General features: G+C 38.2%; 1 pseudogene; it reads right to left on the reverse strand.

The window, feature by feature from the left end:
- Positions 1–12012: 12012 nt before the first annotated feature.
- Positions 12013–14870, reverse strand: LOC150025967 (uncharacterized; annotated as a pseudogene).
- Between the last annotated feature and the right edge of the window lie 3899 nt (positions 14871–18769).

Raw genomic sequence — 18769 nt, forward strand, 5'->3', positions numbered from 1 at the left:
AAAGCCAGGACCAATTGGTTTGCGCACGGGGACGCTAACACTAAGTTCTATCATGCTGCGATCAGATGGAGACGGTTGAAGAACGAGGTAAAGGGTGTAAGTGTGGGGGGTCAATGGTGTGAGGAGTCGGAGGTAGTAAGGAGGGAAGCTAAAATGTTGTTTGAAGAAAGATTTGCGGCCAAACGTGACTTTGGAGTCAGGTTAGATAATGTTCATTTTAGAACGTTGTCTGTGGAAGATAGCTTGAGTATTATCTCTATTGCTACGGAAGAAGAGGTGAAGGAAGCTGTGTGGATGTGTGAGGGGTCCAAAAGTCCAGGCCCAGAAGGGTATAACTTCAACTTTATTAAACATAACTGGGAGACTCTTAAGCAGGATATCTTAGCCGCAGTTCATTCATTCCAAGACTCTGGACGCTTCCCCAAGGGGCGCAATGCATCGTTCATAGCTCTTGTGCCCAAGACGAGGGATCCAGTAGTTCTTGAACAATATAGACCCATATCTCTTGTGGGGGCGCTTTACAAAATTGTAGCCAAAGTGTTGTCCTGTCGTATGAAAAAAGTGCTGCCCTCGGTAATAGACGAATGTCAATCTGCCTTCCTGATGGGTAAAGGGCTACTTGATAGTGTGTTAGTAGCTAATGAGGTCATCGAGGATCTAAGGAGGAGTAATAGGATGGGTTTATGCCTCAAAATTGACTACGAGAAGGCATACGATTCAGCAAGTTGGTCTTTCCTATTGGATATGCTTCATAAACTGGGATTCCATAAGAGATGGATTCTATGGATAAAAGGTTGTTTGGATTCTGCCACAGTGTCAGTCCTGGTTAATGGAAGCCCTACTACGGAGTTCAAAGTCAAGCGAGGGTTGAGGCAAGGAGATCCTCTAGCCCCTTTCTTGTTTATTGTGGTTGCTGAAGGGTTAACTGGGCTCGTTAGGCAGGCACTTAGAACCAACAAGCTTGCTGGAATTAAGGTGGGAAGAAGAGAGATTGAGGCCTGTGTGCTACAATTCGCTGATGATACGCTCTTTTTTTGTGAAGACTCATACTCTAACATAGTCACTATAAAAGCAATACTTAGATGCTTTGAGTTGGCCTCGGGACTGAAGATCAATTTCCATAAGTCTAGGATCGCTGGAATCAACGTCCAAAGTCGGGCCCTTGAAGTCTATGCAAAAAGTCTCCACTGTACTGTAATGATGGTACCGTTTAAGTACCTGGGTTGGAGATAGGAGGATATCCTAGGAAGAAAAAGTTTTGGGAGCCGATAATTGTAAAACTGAGCACAAAACTTAATACTTGGAAGGGGAGGTTTTTGTCTATGGCTGGCAGAATCTGTTTAATTAAGTCGGTATTTACATCTCTAACGCTATATTATTTCTCTTTCTTTAAGGCTCCTGAAGCGGTTTGCGATAGTATTGTCTGTATCTAGAGAAGATTCTTATGGGGATGGGGAAGGGAGAACAGACCGATATCGTGGGTGAGCTGGGACAATATATGCAGACCTTTGGAGGAGGGAGGACTGGGGATTAAAGATGTCAGGAAGTTTAATGCTGCACTTTTAGCGAAATGGAAGTGGAGACTTATGAGCGGAGAAAAGGGAGTGTGGAAGGATATTTTATTGTCTAAGTATGGCACAGAGCTAAATCAAAGGGGTAGAAATCAGAAAAAAAAAAATTGGTGGTGGTGCGATTTATGCAAGAGTTGCGGTGAGGGAGAAGAAGTAAGCTGGTTCCATAGTGAAATGGGTTGGAAGATGGGAAGTGGGGATAAGGTGAGATTTTGGGAGGACACATGGGCTAGCAGCAGGGCCTTATGAGACATCTATCCGAGGCTCTACTCAATATCGCTGAATCATGGATCAAAGGTGGCCGAGGTGGGGGAATGGGAGGAGGAAGAATGGTCCTGGAAGTTGAGTTGGAGAAGGTCAAGGTTTCAATGGGAGTCTGAATTACTAGATGAGTTGCTAAGAGTGATAGACAGGGTCAAACCGAGAAGGGACACTACAGATATCCAGACGTGGGGAGGGGATGCATCTAGAGTGTATTCGGTGAAAACAGCGTATGACTGCCTTGCAAAATCTACCAGAGGTAGGCCAAATGTAATCTTTAAGCTTCTTTGGCAGGTTAAAGCGTCTCCCAATGTGCTGGTAACTGCATGGAGGGCCTTACTAGATAGACTTCCAACTAAGGCAAACTTAATGACTAGAGGGGTGATGATTAATAGCCAACCATGTGTGATGTGTGGTGGCGGAATTGAGTCAGCACAACACTTGTTCCTGGATTGTACAGTTGCGCAATGTGTATGGAATAGATTTCTCAGATGGATGGGAATAGTTTTGGTCCAGCACAGAGAATTAATGTATCACTTCGAGCAGTTCCACTTCCCTATCTTTAATCACAATCAGAACTTGTTGTGGAAAGGCATGTGGGTAGCGGTGGTGAGATGCATTTGGGAACAGAGGAATAATATTATCTTTAACCAAGGAGTACTGGATGATGATGAAATACTACACTTGGCACAAACCAAAGCGTGGTTGTGGATGAAACATAGGCTGAGGTGCTTTAACTACTCATTAGCGGAATGGTATATGAACCCAATCCACTGTATGAAGAGCTAACACTACCTATGCTGAAAGGGGTGATATAGAGGCTATGAAGGGTAACCTTGTGATGAAGGAAAACAACCTGTAGGCGGTTCAAGGAACAATTTTGTTCGTCCAGCTGTGATGATGCTATGTTACTTATTCCTGTTAAAACATGTTAGCAGCAGGAACTTCTTAGCTGGGCAGGATATAGGGGCTGCTAAGGTAGAGAAAATCCGATCAGAGGAATAGATGGAGGTATCTGTATTGGATGGATATCTGCGAATCAATAGAGGGACTCATTGCAAGGTGAAAGGTGTAGAATGGAAGGTATAAGGGTAGGTGTTTGAAGGGTAGGAGATAGAGGTAATGAGTGTGTGTGAGCTGTTGTAAGGCAAAAGGAATAAAAGTAAGGTGTGGGAGGGCACTGCATTAAGAGAAGTAGTGTTGCCTATGCTGATATGGTGCTGAATGGAAGGCAAAGGAAGTGTGTCTTTCATCTAAACTAGGCATACAAATATGGAATTGGAACTGGCACATAGGTGTGAGGGACTAACTATTGTGTACCTTATAGCCAAGAGCAACTGTTGTGCACCCTCAGCCATGAGTTGGTCTCTGTATGACGCAGGTATGGTGTAAGGGGTTTTTATGAGGGGTGTTGTTGCTGTTCTAAAAGGAAGTGGTGTGCTGGGGGGAGAGTTTCTAATGTCATAAGTGGCAAAGAGTTAGGTGAAGGTGGCAAAGGGGTATGTCTTAAGTGGGGTTTTTGGGTTGTTGTAAATGTGGCCATCTGTTTTGTTAGTGACAGCACATGCTGCTGGACTTTTCTTTGTAGGCGGTTAGTTCTTTCTAGGATTCATTCGGTGTAAGAATGTTTTAACCTTTTTTGGCAGGGTGTTGTTTTTCTTTTTTCTAGCTTTCCTTTGTTTTGTGTATCTTAGTTGTTTTCTTTGTATAAGGGTTGGGACACCCCTCAAGTGTCCCATTTAATTCATTAATTCGTTGCTGATAAAAAAAAAACTAGGAAACATGATACTTACAATAAGAAGATCATCCTTAATGAGGGATTTTTTTTCATCCCCATAATTTCTTCTTGCACCCCATAGTGCTCTAAACCTCTAAAACACCTTTCTGAAAAATAGATTTAGGTTATGATTGTTGGAGTTTAATGGAGTTTATGGTGAATTTTGTTAGTTATTTACGTGTCAATAAGGCCCCTGAAATATAGGGCTGAACGGGTCTTTATTTGTTGCATTATTTACTCCTAGTTTAGTGCCACTTAGTATGCAGTTGCAGTTAGTTTGTTTTTTCAGAGTCTGTAAGGCTTATATAAGTCATTCTTTGCATTGAATAATATATAATACTCTTGTGAGATTTACACATACCTAAAGAAACAACAATTGGTATCAGAGCTCCGTAAGGGGCCTAATCCAGAAAGTGAGTTACGTGTGCAGAGAGAAATTATCCAGATCTTGTGTGAAGAGCAATCTCGTACAGAGTGTGGGCAATATCAGTGAGAAGTGTGAGAGTAAGAATGTCTGCACCAGAGAAGTTTGTTCAACCGGCCATTCCAAAGTTCGATGGCCACTATGATTTCTGGTCCATGACCATGGAAAACTTTCTGCGCAGTAAGGAACTGTGGCAATTAGTAGAAGAAGGCACACCGAAACTTGGAGCCACACCCACTGAGGCACAGCGGAGGAATGCTACTGAGGCGAATCTGAAAGATATGAAAGTAAAGAACTACTTGTTTCAAGTTATTGATAGAGAAGTCCTTGAAACAATACTAGACAAAAGCACGTCACAAGCGATATAGAGGTCCATGCAGCAGAAATACCAAGGATCAACACGAGTTAAACGGGCTCAACTTCAAGCACTACGACGGGAGTTCAAATTGCTGAACATGAAAGACGGTGAGAAAATTGATAGCTACCTAGGACGTACTTTCACCGTAGTCAATAAAATGAAGGTAAATGGTGAAACATTGGACCCGAGCACAGTGGTCAGCAAAATACTTCGATCCTTAACCCCAAATTTTAACTACGTGGTGTGCTCCATTGAGGAGGCCAACGACTTGAGCACCCTAAGTCTTGATGAACTTCATGGGAGTTTGCTTGTTCATGAGCAAAGAATGGAGAGTTTTCAACCTGACGAACAAGTGCTGAAAATCATTCATGATGATCGTTCGGGAGCAAGTCGCGGTAGAGGAAATCGTGAACGGGGAAGAGGACATGGGAGACAACCCTTCAACAAGGCGCTTGTTGAATGCTTCCAATGTCACAAACTAGGACATTTTCAGTACGAATGCCCTGGAGTAGAGAAGCAGGCTCATTATGCAACATGTGAGGGTGCAACAAAGGCAGAAGATGAGATTCTATTGGTGGCATATGAAGAGATGACACAATCTGTTCAGAGAGAAGATTGGTTTCTAGATTCTGGATGTAGTAATCATATGACTGGTAATAAACAGTGGTTCACAGAAATTCATGAAGAAGGGCTCAATAAAAATGTGAAACTTGGAAATGACACACCACTGAATGTTGTTGCCAGAGGAAATATTTGGGTTCAAATCAATGGTGTTACACATGTTATATCCAATGTTTACTACGTTCCAGAACTTAAGACCAACCTCTTAAGTTTGGGACAACTTCAAGAGAAAGGCCTGACTATCTTAATCCAAAATGATACATGCAAGATATTCCATCCAGATAGAGGATTGATTATTCATACAAACATGAGAGGAAATAGGATGTTTTATGTGACAGTCTCAATGACCTCCCAGCATTCTCAGTGCCTCCAAGTTGAAGATGATTCTGATAAGGCAGCTTTGTTGTGGCATAAACGATTTGGACATCTCAACTTTAAAGGACTCAGCACACTTGCAAATAAGCAAATGGTAATTGGTCTACCTTTTCTGAAAACTCCCAAGGATATATGCACTACCTGTCTCATGGGAAAACAACATAGAGATGTCATACCAAAGCAAAGTTCATGGAGAGCAGCAATGAAACTCCAATTAATCCATGTTGATGTATGTGGTCCCATTTCGCCAGCTTCACACAGCAATAAGAGGTACATTTTAAGCTTTGTTGATGATTATTCTCGTAAGACTTGGATTTATTTCTTGCATGCAAAATCCGAAACGTTCAATGCATTCAAAAACTTCAAAACATATGTTGAAAAAGAAGCTGGCACTCACATTGTGTGTTTAAGAACTGATCGATGTGGTGAATTCAATTCCAAGGAATTTTCAACCTTTTGTAATCACCATGGTATCTCTAGACAATTGACAGCGGCCTACACTCCTCAACAAAATGGAGTTGCAGAGCGTAAGAATCGTACCATCATGAATGCAGTCAGAACAGTACTTCATGACAAGCAAGTTCCAAAATCCTTCTAGCCTGAGGCAGTACGCTGGTGTGTTCATGTCCAAAACCGAAGTCCAACCTCTGCGGTAGATCAAGGGACTCCGGAAGAAGTGTGGAGTGGAGTGAAGCCATGTGTTGATTACTTTCGCACATTTGGATGTGTTGCACATGTTCACATTCCAGATCAAAAGCGAAGCAAACTAGACGCAAAGAGCCAACAATGTATTCTCTAGGGTGTAAGTGATGAGTCAAAAGCTTACAAACTCTATGACCCTATTACAAAGAAGGTTATTGTAAGCAGAGACGTGGTGTTTGAAGAAAATAAGAGTTGGAATTGGAATGCCCAGGTAAATGGAGGCACACCTCTTGCTCTTGATTTGGGAGACAAAGAAGAAATTGAAACTGCAGAATCTGCATCTCAACAAATAACAGTCATCCATGATCAACCAGAAACACTCGAGCCAACTTCAGATTCAGCATTCACTGATCCTGCAGTTGAAGGAAGGGCAATCAGGACCCGGAGACAACCATCATAGATGATTGACTATGAGACCAACCTATCTGTAGAAGAGGAGAGCTTACTGTCGATGATGATAACCGATTCTGTAGATCCTCAATCCTTTGAAGAAGCTTACATGAGTCAGAACTGGAGGGAAGCAATGGACACTGAAATGAAAGCAATTGAAAAGAACAACATGTGGGAGCTTGTAGATCTTCCAGATGGTGTTAAACCCATTGGCATGAAATGGGTCTTCAAAACCAAATTCAATGAACATGGCCAGATAGAGAAATATAAGGCCAGGTTAGTGGCCAAAGGCTATGCCAGTAGTATGGAATCAATTACACAGAAGTATTTGCTCCTGTAGTTAGACTTGACACAGTACGGGTGCTATTAGCCATGGCAGCTCAATACTCATGGGAAGTATTCCAACTCGATGTCAAAAGCGCGTTCCTACACGGTGAACTTCAAGAAGAGGTATACGTTCAACGACCTGCTGAATTTATCACAAAGGGCAAAGAAAATCACGTATACAAACTCAGGAAAGCTCTCTATGGACTTAGACAGGCTCCACGAACCTGGTACAGTAAGATAGAAGCCTATTTTGCCAGAGAAAGATTTGTACGTTGCTCTAGTGAACACACCTTGTTTACAAAAAGGGTCCATGGCAAGTTCTTAATTGTTAGTCTCTATGTTGATGATCTGATTTTTGCTGGAAATTGCAAGGATATATGTGAAGAGTTCAAAAGCTCTATGCAGTTAGAATTTGACATGACCGATTTGGGTAAAATGAGACATTTTCTGAGAATAGAAGTTATACAGAATGAGGTAGGAATTTTTATCTGTCAAAGACAGTATGCACGTGAGATATTACTTCGGTTTAACATGCTAGAAAGTAATTATGTTCGCAATCCTATGGTACCTGGAACTATACTGTCTAAGGATGATGTAGGAGCACCAGTAGATGTCACAAAGTTTAAACAAGCTGTTGGTAGTCTCATGTATTTGACAGCCACACGGCCAGATTTGATGTATGGAGTAAGTCTAATCAGCAGGTACATGGCCAATCCAAAGGAGTCACATTGGGCTGCAGCAAAACGGATTTTCAGGTACTTAAAAGGCACCATAGACCACGGTCTTTTCTATCAAAAAGGAAAAAAAAATAGGTTTCACAGCCTACAGTGATAGCAATTATGCAGGGGACTTAGATGATAGAAGAAGCACTTCTGGATTAGTATTTATGATGGGAACTACAGCTGTATCATGGGCTTCAAAAAAACAGCCTGTAGTTAGCTTATCTACTACAGAAGCTGAATACATTGTTGCAGCATCTTGTGCATGTCAATGCATTTGGCTTAGAAGAATTCTCAAGCACCTTGGGTTAGGAGAAAATGAAGCCACTAAAATTCTATGTGACAACAATTCTACAATTCAATTATCCAAAAATCCTGTTCTCCATGGAAGAAGTAAACACATTGCAGTAAGATTTCACTTTCTACGAGATTTGGTGAATGAACAAGTAGTTCAACTGAAATACTACAATACAAATGAACAAGTGGCTGACGTGATGACTAAGGCTGTGAAGCTCTATCAGTTTGAGAAGTTCAGACACATGCTTGGTGTAGTTGAAGTTACTGAAATAAGCTAAAGCTTAAGGGAGGGTATGTTAGTTATTTACGTGTCAATAAGGCCCCTGAAATATAGGGCTGAACAGGTCTTTATTTGTTGCATTATTTACTCCTAGTTTAGTGCCATTTAATATGCAGTTGCAGTTAGTTTGTTTTTTCAGAGTCTGTAAGTCTTATATAAGTCATTCTTTGCATTGAATAATATATAATACTCTTGTGAGATTTATACATACCCAAAGAAACAACAAATTTTGTGGTGTTTCTTGGTTTGGTGGTTGGTAGTGAGGGGTGGTCGGTGGTGGTGTTGGTAGCTTGCTGCTTTTCCTTTTTGATTAGTGTTCCATGATTCTTCTTTTATCAATTTCATATTGTGGAGTCTGAAAGACCTTTTGGGTTACAAGATTTTAAATATACAAAATTTGATTTTATGTATTTTGAATTGTGAAATCTAAATAAATATATATATATATATATATATATATATATTTTGGATTGTTTGCATTGTAGATTGTGTAAAGTGTTTTTGGATTTGAAAATATGGTTTTGGATTGTACAATTTATATTGGGTTTAAAAAAACACATTTTAAATTGTACAATCTAAAAATTAATTCCAAATTTATAAAAAAAAAAAATTGAATTATGCCGTCTATTATGGTACATTCCAAATTGTGTAATTTATAAAATATTTTTAAATTCAAAATTATCTTACAATCCAAAATACCTTATACTACAACCATCTCACCACCACCTTTGCACCCCCACAACCACCAATGCCAACCACCAATGCCGCCTCCGGTCGCTGCACCACCACCCTCACTTAAAGGTTTTCTTTCTTCGTATTGAAACTTAGCATGCAATCCACGTAAAAAATAAAGAAAACAGAGAGAACATGGGCCCATGTGCGGGCTCCGCCATTCCTACTAGGCAGATTCTCCCTGCACCCGATGCTTTTTGACTGGCACCCAATCTGATTTATGAAAAGACCATATTACCCTTAATGAAATTAAGAAACACATAAATTGTGATCTGCACCCAATGTAAGCACCCAACAAATAGGGTTGTTCTTCTTCCTTTGTGCCTTTGAGCGTGAAGCAGCAGCCACCTTCAACCACCGTGAAGTTGCAGGGAGTCACCGTGAGCCACCGTTCAACACCGTGAGCCACCTTCGCAGTGTTCGTTTGCTTCGTCGTGAGTGAGCTTCATCTTCGAAGAAGTCAAGGTACCCTTCATCGCTGTTTTTTATCCGTAGAATAGTGACTTCCGGATAATTTTATCCACAGATCAATATTGGCTTCTGGATATTTATATCCGCACTTCACCAGTTTCCGGATTATTTTATCCACACTTGAATAATGGCTTCTGGATATTTTTGTCTGCAGTTGAATAGTGGCTTGTGGATATTTTTGTCCGTAGTTCAATAATGGGTTCTGGATATTTTTGTTCGTAATTGAATAATGAGTTCTGGATATTTTTATCCGTAAGATACATTTGATTTGCGGATATTTTTATCCGGAATGTTTTTATTGTTCTGCGGATATTAATATCCGTATTAGTGTGAAATTTTTCACAACTGTTTTAGACTATATGTGTTATAATTTTTTTATATATGTTGGATTGAATGTTACTTTTATGAAATGTAAGATGGTGTGGACTAGAGGTAGAGGAAGTTCTAATTTGGATCGTGTGCGTCCAACTGCATCGGTTAGAAGAAAACGGGGTGGGCCTAGTACTTCAATTTCAAATGAACAGTTTGAAGATTATATTGAACAAGAAGAAGTTGAAGTTGATGATGAAGGCTATCCAGGAGGGCCATTGGATAAGTCCTTACTTGTTAATTATGAACATCATGTAGCCAAACAGTTATGGGATGGTTTGGTAAGTAATGAAAAATAAATTTTTGTATTTGTTATGTATTCCGGATTATTGATGATATATGTTGATTATTGTAGGATCGTGGTAAGCTGAAGGTCGTTTCACATGGGAGGAAGATAAATAAGTTAGGAGCACCTCATGAGCGCATAGAAGCTGCTGTAGAATCGTCTGGCTTAGGTGGTATGGTTCATGCTAGTTATGAGAGTCTAGACCGAGGACTGCTGTGTGCTTTTGTAGAGAGGTGACATGCAGAGACAAATAGTTTTCATTTACCGGTTGCATTTGATGATGTGTCAAATTTGTTACATTTACCCTTTGTCGGTCATTTTTACACGCAGGAAACCTTAGATTCTGATTCGGTGACTGATTTATTGGTAGAATCCCTCCGTGTTGACCGTGCACTTGCATCTGAAGAAACAAGACACTGCCGGGGAGCTCATGTGCGCCTGAGCTGGTTAAGAGATGTGTATGAAGACGCATGCTCAAGGAGGCAGTGGACTGTGGCTGCCAGAGCATACTTACTTCACCTTGTCGGTTGCACTATTTTTGCGGACAAGAGTGCTACATCAGTAAGTGTGTTTTATCTTGGATTTTTTATTGATTTGAGGCTTACCGGGGGATATTCTTGGGCAGCAGCTGCCCAAACTCACATGTATGAGCAGCTAGGAGATTGTAGTTATGCAAACACAAAGCAACTAGCTAGTTATGCAACATTGTTGCAGGGGTGGATTTATGAGCATTTCCGGTCTATAGGGATGAGACGTATGCAAGTATTGTATTCTGAAGATCAACCTCGGTGTAGGCTGTATGATGCTGAAAAAGGTACTTCAATTGTTGTTGTTCGATCACAGTTGGATACATTGACACCAGCTTCCATTCGGTTTTGTCCATACAACGAGCATAAGGAAGAACGTCCATTCGAGTGGATTTCCTTATTCTGTGGTTATTTGAGGCTTGGAAATTGGACACAGTTGCCCATGCCAGAACGTGTTCTGCATCAGTATGGCTATACACAGATCATCCCTCGCAACCCATCTGTACTTGGACATGGTCATCCGGATACAAATGAAATGGACCGTCGATGGTTACATTTCAATGATTATGTCATACATGACTATGCCATAGCACCTCATCCTGACGCTTGCGTTCAAGAGTACATGGCTTGGTTTAGATCTGTATCACATCCATATGTGATTAATACAGATGAGGATGACCGTCCTGTACCGGTACCCTCAGATGCACGTGGTCACGAAGCAGTGCCAAGTCATCCTGAGGAGTCACATCCTGCTCTGATATGCTTCTAACTTTGTTAACGTATTAATTTGTATTATCTTTTTCTAATAGTATGTCATTCATGCTTGTAGGGTATTTGTCGTAGAATTACCGAGACATTGCAACCATTACTTGATCATGGCGATGTCGTGGAGGGCAGCCCTGTTTCGGAAGGCGTACAAATAGCCATTATGTTAGCACGAGGAGCGACTGATGAAAAAACTGTTTATGTCAGGAGACATGCACGTAGGAATGATTGATTAGGATTTCTTTTTATGTCAGATTTATTAGGATTTCTTTTTATGTAATATTTTTATCCATGACAATGTATTTGAACCTTATCTATATGTTTCAATATGGATTTTATAATTGAACCTTATCGGTTTTTGCTTCACGTTACTTCTGTTTTAGTAGACACCTCACTCACTTCCGGACATTGATATCCGTAGACACCTCACTCACTTCCGGATTTTTTTATCCGCAGACTAAAATGTGACTTCCGGATATTTTTACCCGCAGACTAAAATGTGGCTTCCGGATATTTTTATCCGCAGACAGCATATAGACTTCTGGATATTTTTATCCGTAGACTAAAGTTTGAGTTCTGGATATTAATATCCACAAACACTTCACTTAATTGTGTAGGACAACTCCAAAATCTATTCAACATTGCAAATGTACTTAATACATAACCATTTCAAATGTACTAAATACATTACCATTGCAAATGTACATTCAATTACGCTAAACATCCATAAACCTAAATTATGCTATTACAAATGTTATGATTACAAATATCGTCTAATGGACATTAGTTGGCTATAAACTTGTATCCGGCTAGTGTAGTATGTTGACCAAGTTTGGGCCGCCAGATAACGAAGTGATGCCCACAATATATCCGTAGGTGGAATTGGACAACCATCTTTGAGCTTGACCTATAAAGGTAATAAATATAAGGTACATAAATCTTAATTTAGCACATAAATCTTGATTGGTTTAGTTTATACCTCCACAAAATGATTTCCGTGGACATGCCCAATTGCAATGATTCGGTGATGACAGAAGTTACTTGGTGCTTGGGTTCTTAAAGGAAAAATACTCAATGATTGTAACATGGACAAAGAAACAAGAATGACATTATACCGATTTGCAATAACATATCCCATGTCTGGAATTGTCATCCACTTATCTGTTCCTGCCTGCAAGTACAATTGAGAAACAAAGTTAAATAAAGAAATGCACTGTAAAAATGAAATGGTATTAGTGGTTCGTACCATAGACATGTGTTCCACTAGAAGTGACTTCTTCAAGTATTCATATCTATCATCACCACCAAAGAGTTGAACATATTCTTGTCTCCATTCACTTAGTTCTTTTAACATATTCATTCGAACAACAGCCCATGACTCCTCTCCCATTCCCAATTGGGCAGCAACAACACGGTAGCCACAATGGCCATCAGCCTTAACGTCAACAACATCAACAATATATACCCTACAGGGAACTAATCAAGGAAAGGAATACATTTTGCTGGTACAATTTCTGGTAAGCTTTCTTCATTAGAATTTTTTGCTTGCACAACTATCATGTTGTGAGTGTAAGAAATCCACATGTTCAAAATAAGAAGGGATTCGCTTAGTTGATCTCATGAATTTGGTAGGACGAGACATCTTTACAGCACCTTTTGTTTTCACCTTATGATCTGGTGCGTAAATAGATGTCTCCACTGGAAAGGCAATATCCTGCAATTTACTTTTGATGTTAACCTTACCTGCAACATCCAACTCTTTAAACCGCTTCGTGATGACCTCAAACTCTTTATCAATTGACAACTCGGATGAAGATTGTTCAGTTGCAATGTCTTCAAAGCTTAAACGAGTCCACATCACATGTACTGATTTAAGTGGTATGCTACCAACACCAAATGAAGCCAATTGACATGCACAAGGAAGACCATGAGTTCATGTAAGACTCCATCCACACCTACTTTTATCAAACCCCACTGATTTAACCCTATCAAGCTCTTCCGAAATAAGGTTCAAAGCATATTTAGACACAAAACCTAACAATTTTTTGTAAGCTATAACCTTAAACCGAAGTCCAACCACATGCAAACTCTTTTGGAATGAAGCTTTGATTGCATTATGTTGTAAAATAATCATCTTATTGATGGAATCCCATCAGAAACTTAAATCCCCCATCGAATTCTGAAAAACTCTCTTTAGGCTCCAGTGTGCCGCCTCAACTCTGTTACTTGTTGTGTTTCCTAAGTGCATCACCTTATCTATCCATGCTTTGACAAATTTTTCTTTATGTGGACGTAACCATGTATCCATCACATAATCAACAAATATAGGCCATGGAGAACAGACAACTCGAAGAGCATTGACACGATCTTCAAAGGCCTCAACAATATCACAATCCACAACAGATCCCCACACTTCCATTACTTGATCCCATGCCTCTCTTAGATGCACCAACATTTTACATTTTGCTTTCACATTTTTATCAATGTGAAACTGACAGAGCAAATTATAAATTTCAGGAAACACCATTCTAATTGCATTCATTAAGGCAACATCTCTATCACATACCACCACCCTAGGGCATGAATCAACTCTTAAAAACAACCCTTTAAGTCTGTCAAGGGCTCAAAAAAAATTATTTTCTTTTTCTGCTGCTAGTAAACAAAATGCAACGGAAAAAGTCAAATCTGTAGACGTAATCCCAACAACCTCAAGTAACGACATCCTATACTTGTTCGTCTTGTACGTATTATCCATTAATATGACAATATTAAATGAGTTCACCAATTTTACTGAATCTGGGTGTGTCCAAAATATATCTTGCACAATATTAGAGACCTCATCACACCTACACCAATGCACCTGTCTCGCTCTAGTAACAACATCAGTTGTTGCATTTCTGTTTTGTGACCTCGTTGTGATCTTCGGTGAACAGTGATTGCATTATAAACCTGCTTAATCGTTGTCACATTCTTCTCATTTCTCTCTTTCATGGTTAGTAAAATATTTCTTGGCTTCACCGAAGTTTTAGTCATATCCTCAACCATAACTTTTTCCTTTATATTTAACCTTCTAGCATACGGATGACCCACCATTGTCTCTGCCAAGTCATGATTGTGAGAACCACAAATTAATTCAACCATCCACCCTTAACCACCTTTGACTGGTTTGCCTCGCAATCTGAAAGGACACTCACACTTCCTACTTCCAGTTCGACTGACATCTACTTCTTTTTTATACCGTCTGTATTTACCTCCTCTCTCACAACCTAACAATGCATAGGTCATCCTTCCTCGTTGGCCCGTCCATGTATCTGACCTTAATATAACAATAACAAACCCATAACTATAGCCAACACTTCTCGCCCACTTTAACAACTCATTTCGATCACGAAATACCTACAATAACATATGCCAAATTTAAAAATAATTCATAAAAAAACATTCACAACCCAACATTGACCATACCTCATTTGTAGAAAATGCCTCACTACATTCATGTGCCCTTTGTTCATTATCTAATGCGTTATAACTTATTGACTGCTCCAGATCAACATCATCTAATCCATCCCACACATCAATCTCCCCTAAAACTCCCATGTATGACTCTGTTGTATCCATTCGGCTGTTGAAAAAAATGAACACTTAGCTTCCGGATAAATAAATCCATAACAAAAAAAATATCAACAGTTAGCTTCCGGATATATATATATATATATCCGGATTGCATAAACTAGTTTCGGATATGTACATCCGTAAGGTAATGATGAACTACGGATATCAGCGTCCGGAAGCAACGATCTACAGTTCCAGATATTAATATCCGTATTGAAAATTTTACTTCCGAATATTAATATCCGTAAGCATAAAAACAGAATTCTGGATTCCGATATCTGGGACCAGCTGAGCTCGAACAAAAACCAGAAACGAACGAAAATGGATTACTTACCTCATTAACTTGGCAAAAGAAGCTTACACTCAACTTAGCAACAATGAACGAAGCACAACCTCATCTTTTGCAGCTCAAAGCAAAGCTTCAAACATCCATGAACTTCCTCTTCCTCACCATTCAATGTTTTCAAAAGTGAAGAAGACAAGGGCATAGTAGGATTTTTAAAAATATGTCGGGTGCCAGTCACAATTGATCGGGTGCAAGAAGCAATTGTCTTTCTGCTATCGGTTTTAGTTCTTGCACCACCTATTTGGCCCACGAAGCCAGCATTGTACTTTTGGCACCCTTTTTCGCATCCACACTCCCTTTATGTCCAAAACATTTTTAAGAGTTTGGGCCCATTCCGGTGACCCATCTACCCTATTTCTCTTTGCACCCCTCTTTTACCTTCATACTCCCTCTCGTTTTATAAAAGAAAGTCTGGGCTCATTTCGCTTGCCCAAATACTCTTTTACTTGCTGCACACCTCTTTTACCTGCGCAACCCCTTTTATTTTAAATTTCTCAATAAAATAAATTTAATAAAAATATAAACAAATAGTTTTGACAAAAAAATTCCAAAAATATATATTTCAAAAAATAAAATTAACAACAAATAGTCTTTTGATCCAAAACTGATGTGATCCTCAGTTTTCTTGTTATGAACAAAATATGTAGGAGCAAAGTCACTTGTTGAATTCACCTTTTCCTAAATTTCAGTTTCACTTTTTTTTTAAAGTCCAAACTCACACTTGCAAAAATACTTGTAAAATAATTTAATTTTAGAACTAAGTAGACCCTAATTTTTCATTGTTAATGGAAATACATAGGAGAAAGGTTAATCATTGTTGAACCTAAATGAAAAAATTTCAAATTTTTTTATTTATTTTTGCATATATTTGAGTTTCTTTGACCATTTTGACTTCTTAAAAATTTATGATCATTGATTAACGTAGGCTAAGTCAGCTTTAACTTGTGTAATATGAATATGTGTGTGACAACTAGATACGAACCCTAAATTACTTGTAAAATTTTAAAACGTGAAATATTGTCACTCACACTATATTTCCATACATCTCATTCACCCACACTCTTATCTCTGTCTAATTTGTTCATGTGTCTCCCTTATTCATCCTCATCTCTTTTAATTCACCCTCATTTCATTCACTCATAATCATCTCTTTCACCTACACTCATCTCCTTTATCCACATACATTTTCTTCATCCACACTCTTTTAGTCATCTCTTTCATTCAAACTCATTTTCTTCATTTACATTTATCTCCTTCATCCACAATATTTTTTTTCATTTTTTTTTAATTTTTTTTTAATATAATTCACCAAAACTGATACAAATTAAATTAATATTAAAAATATATTTTATTAGCAGTAACTTATCTGACACTGTCCATTAATAAATTTTATAACTTTTAAGTTACTCAAGTCAATATTACATCCTCGTAACCAATTAATGCTTAATCGATCCTAATAGAAACGGAAAGATCATACCAGTCACTCATATGTAGTCAATCTTTTTACAGACGTAAAACAAATGTTAATAATCACTTGGTAGGATCAACTATTTACTATTAGTATTAGTTTTTTTATAAATTATTAAAAAAATTAATTATTGACAGAATTAGAAATAAAACGAATTTATGAGTAAATAATATGACCGGTATGAGTTGCTTTTTTTATGGAGAAAAATGGATAATGAGGCGATGAAGAACGAAAATGAAGTACGATTGTGGGAAGATATGGTTACATATGGTAGACAAAAATGGCATTTCCCAATGTTAAGAAAGAAGGAAAAAACAGCAGTGACTCACACGTGAGTGAAGTAGTGCGAGACTACGTAGCAGTAGCAGTAGCAGTATAGCATAGCTGTGTGTGAAGACTTAATTAGAATTACTGCTAGTATCGGTAGTGTAGCAGCTAGCTATTGTAGCAGTGGTTCATGCAGCAATGGAGGTTCGGACATAGACATAACATGCCTATTCTTTCCCTACATACTTCTTCATTTATTTCTATAGTTAGTTAATTAGGTGTTAGTCTATTATATGTGAATGTGGTGATATCGATTAGATATTAATATATTTTATAATATATAAATGAATATAATTTTTTTAATTCATTGTGTTGTGTTTTGGTCGGATTCGGACAATCAAACATATGATTAAATAACTAATACATAATAAATATGTGATAAAAAGTTAGTTATAACTGAAGTTGAATGAGTCAAAGTCACACCTTGAAATATATTCTTGAAATATTATGAAGTCACTACACACTAATTATGAATCACTACACATAAATTATGGATCACTACATACGTCTTGATGAATTGATTGTCTGACCCACACGGGTAGAGGTCCCAACTCAACCTATAAATAAAACTTCTGAAGGAGGAAAATGTATATTTTTCATATCCTAAGAAAACACACTAAATATACTAACACTCACTTGAGTATGTCGTAGTACAATCGCAGATATCCCGACCAACGAACGAATTGTGTACCATTCATCAATAGCTGTACTTGTTGTGTTTATACATGAATCATTATAAAAGTAGAATTAAAGAAGGAAGTAATTGTGATGAGAATGTGTTCCTAATACATAGGTACGTAGGAACATAGTCTGACATGAAACGAAGGTGTCACGTGATAAGCACATTTTAACTAATCCAAACACGGATATTGCCACACTCTTTTTGTCGTTCGCAGCTGTGTGTTGAAGTTGAGTTACTTGGAGTTCACGTGCTGCAGCTGCCCTACTCCCAGTTTTTTTAGGTTATTTTCACTGCTTATTGCTCTTACCTTGTCCCTGCTTTATTGGAATTCAGTTGTTGAACCTATATACATGTCAAAGTTAAAGGAGTTATTATTATTCTAATGGAAATACTTTTCTTATTCTGTTTCTGTTTCACTCTACAAACTCACTGTTTCATCTTCATTTTTCTTGGTAAGACAGAACAGCATTACAATAAAACAGTTGTCCGAATTTACAGGGTAAAATAATAGTCAAATGTGTATACCAAAAAATGTAATTTCCCATTTATTATATTTTTAAGTAGCAGGATAAGTTATAGGAAATTTTTTTTGCAAGAATTTGGGTAATGGCTCGGTGTGGAAATCAAAGTGATTATTCTGTTCTTCTGGCATGAAAAAGTTGGTGAAAAACATGTACAGGAAACAGACTAGCTTAGTGATAGCTTCTTTCTCTACTTGTTGAATTTGATGTGTTGAATGAGTGAAGATTACTGGGAGACATGTGGCACACATGCAGTTACTTTTATACTTACGATGATTCCAATTTGGATCCATGCAAGCAACCCCTGTGTAAAACCGAATAATACATACTTCCAAGTAATTAACCTTCAATATATATAATTTTATGTTTCAAATTATCGATGACTAATTAAAAATTTAGATAATAAATTTGTGATTGAATAAAAAAAAGATTATTATATTATATGTATTGTTTTCAGTTTTCTTTTAGAAATATATAATAACCTTTAAGAAAGTTATTAATTATAACATGATATTTTTGATAAACTATCAGTGCTGTTATATACTGAATAATTATATAATG

This window comes from Phaseolus vulgaris, chromosome 7, assembly GCF_051622355.1.
Source record: "Phaseolus vulgaris cultivar YP4 chromosome 7, ASM5162235v1, whole genome shotgun sequence".
In the NCBI taxonomy this organism is placed as follows: Eukaryota; Viridiplantae; Streptophyta; class Magnoliopsida; order Fabales; family Fabaceae; genus Phaseolus; species Phaseolus vulgaris.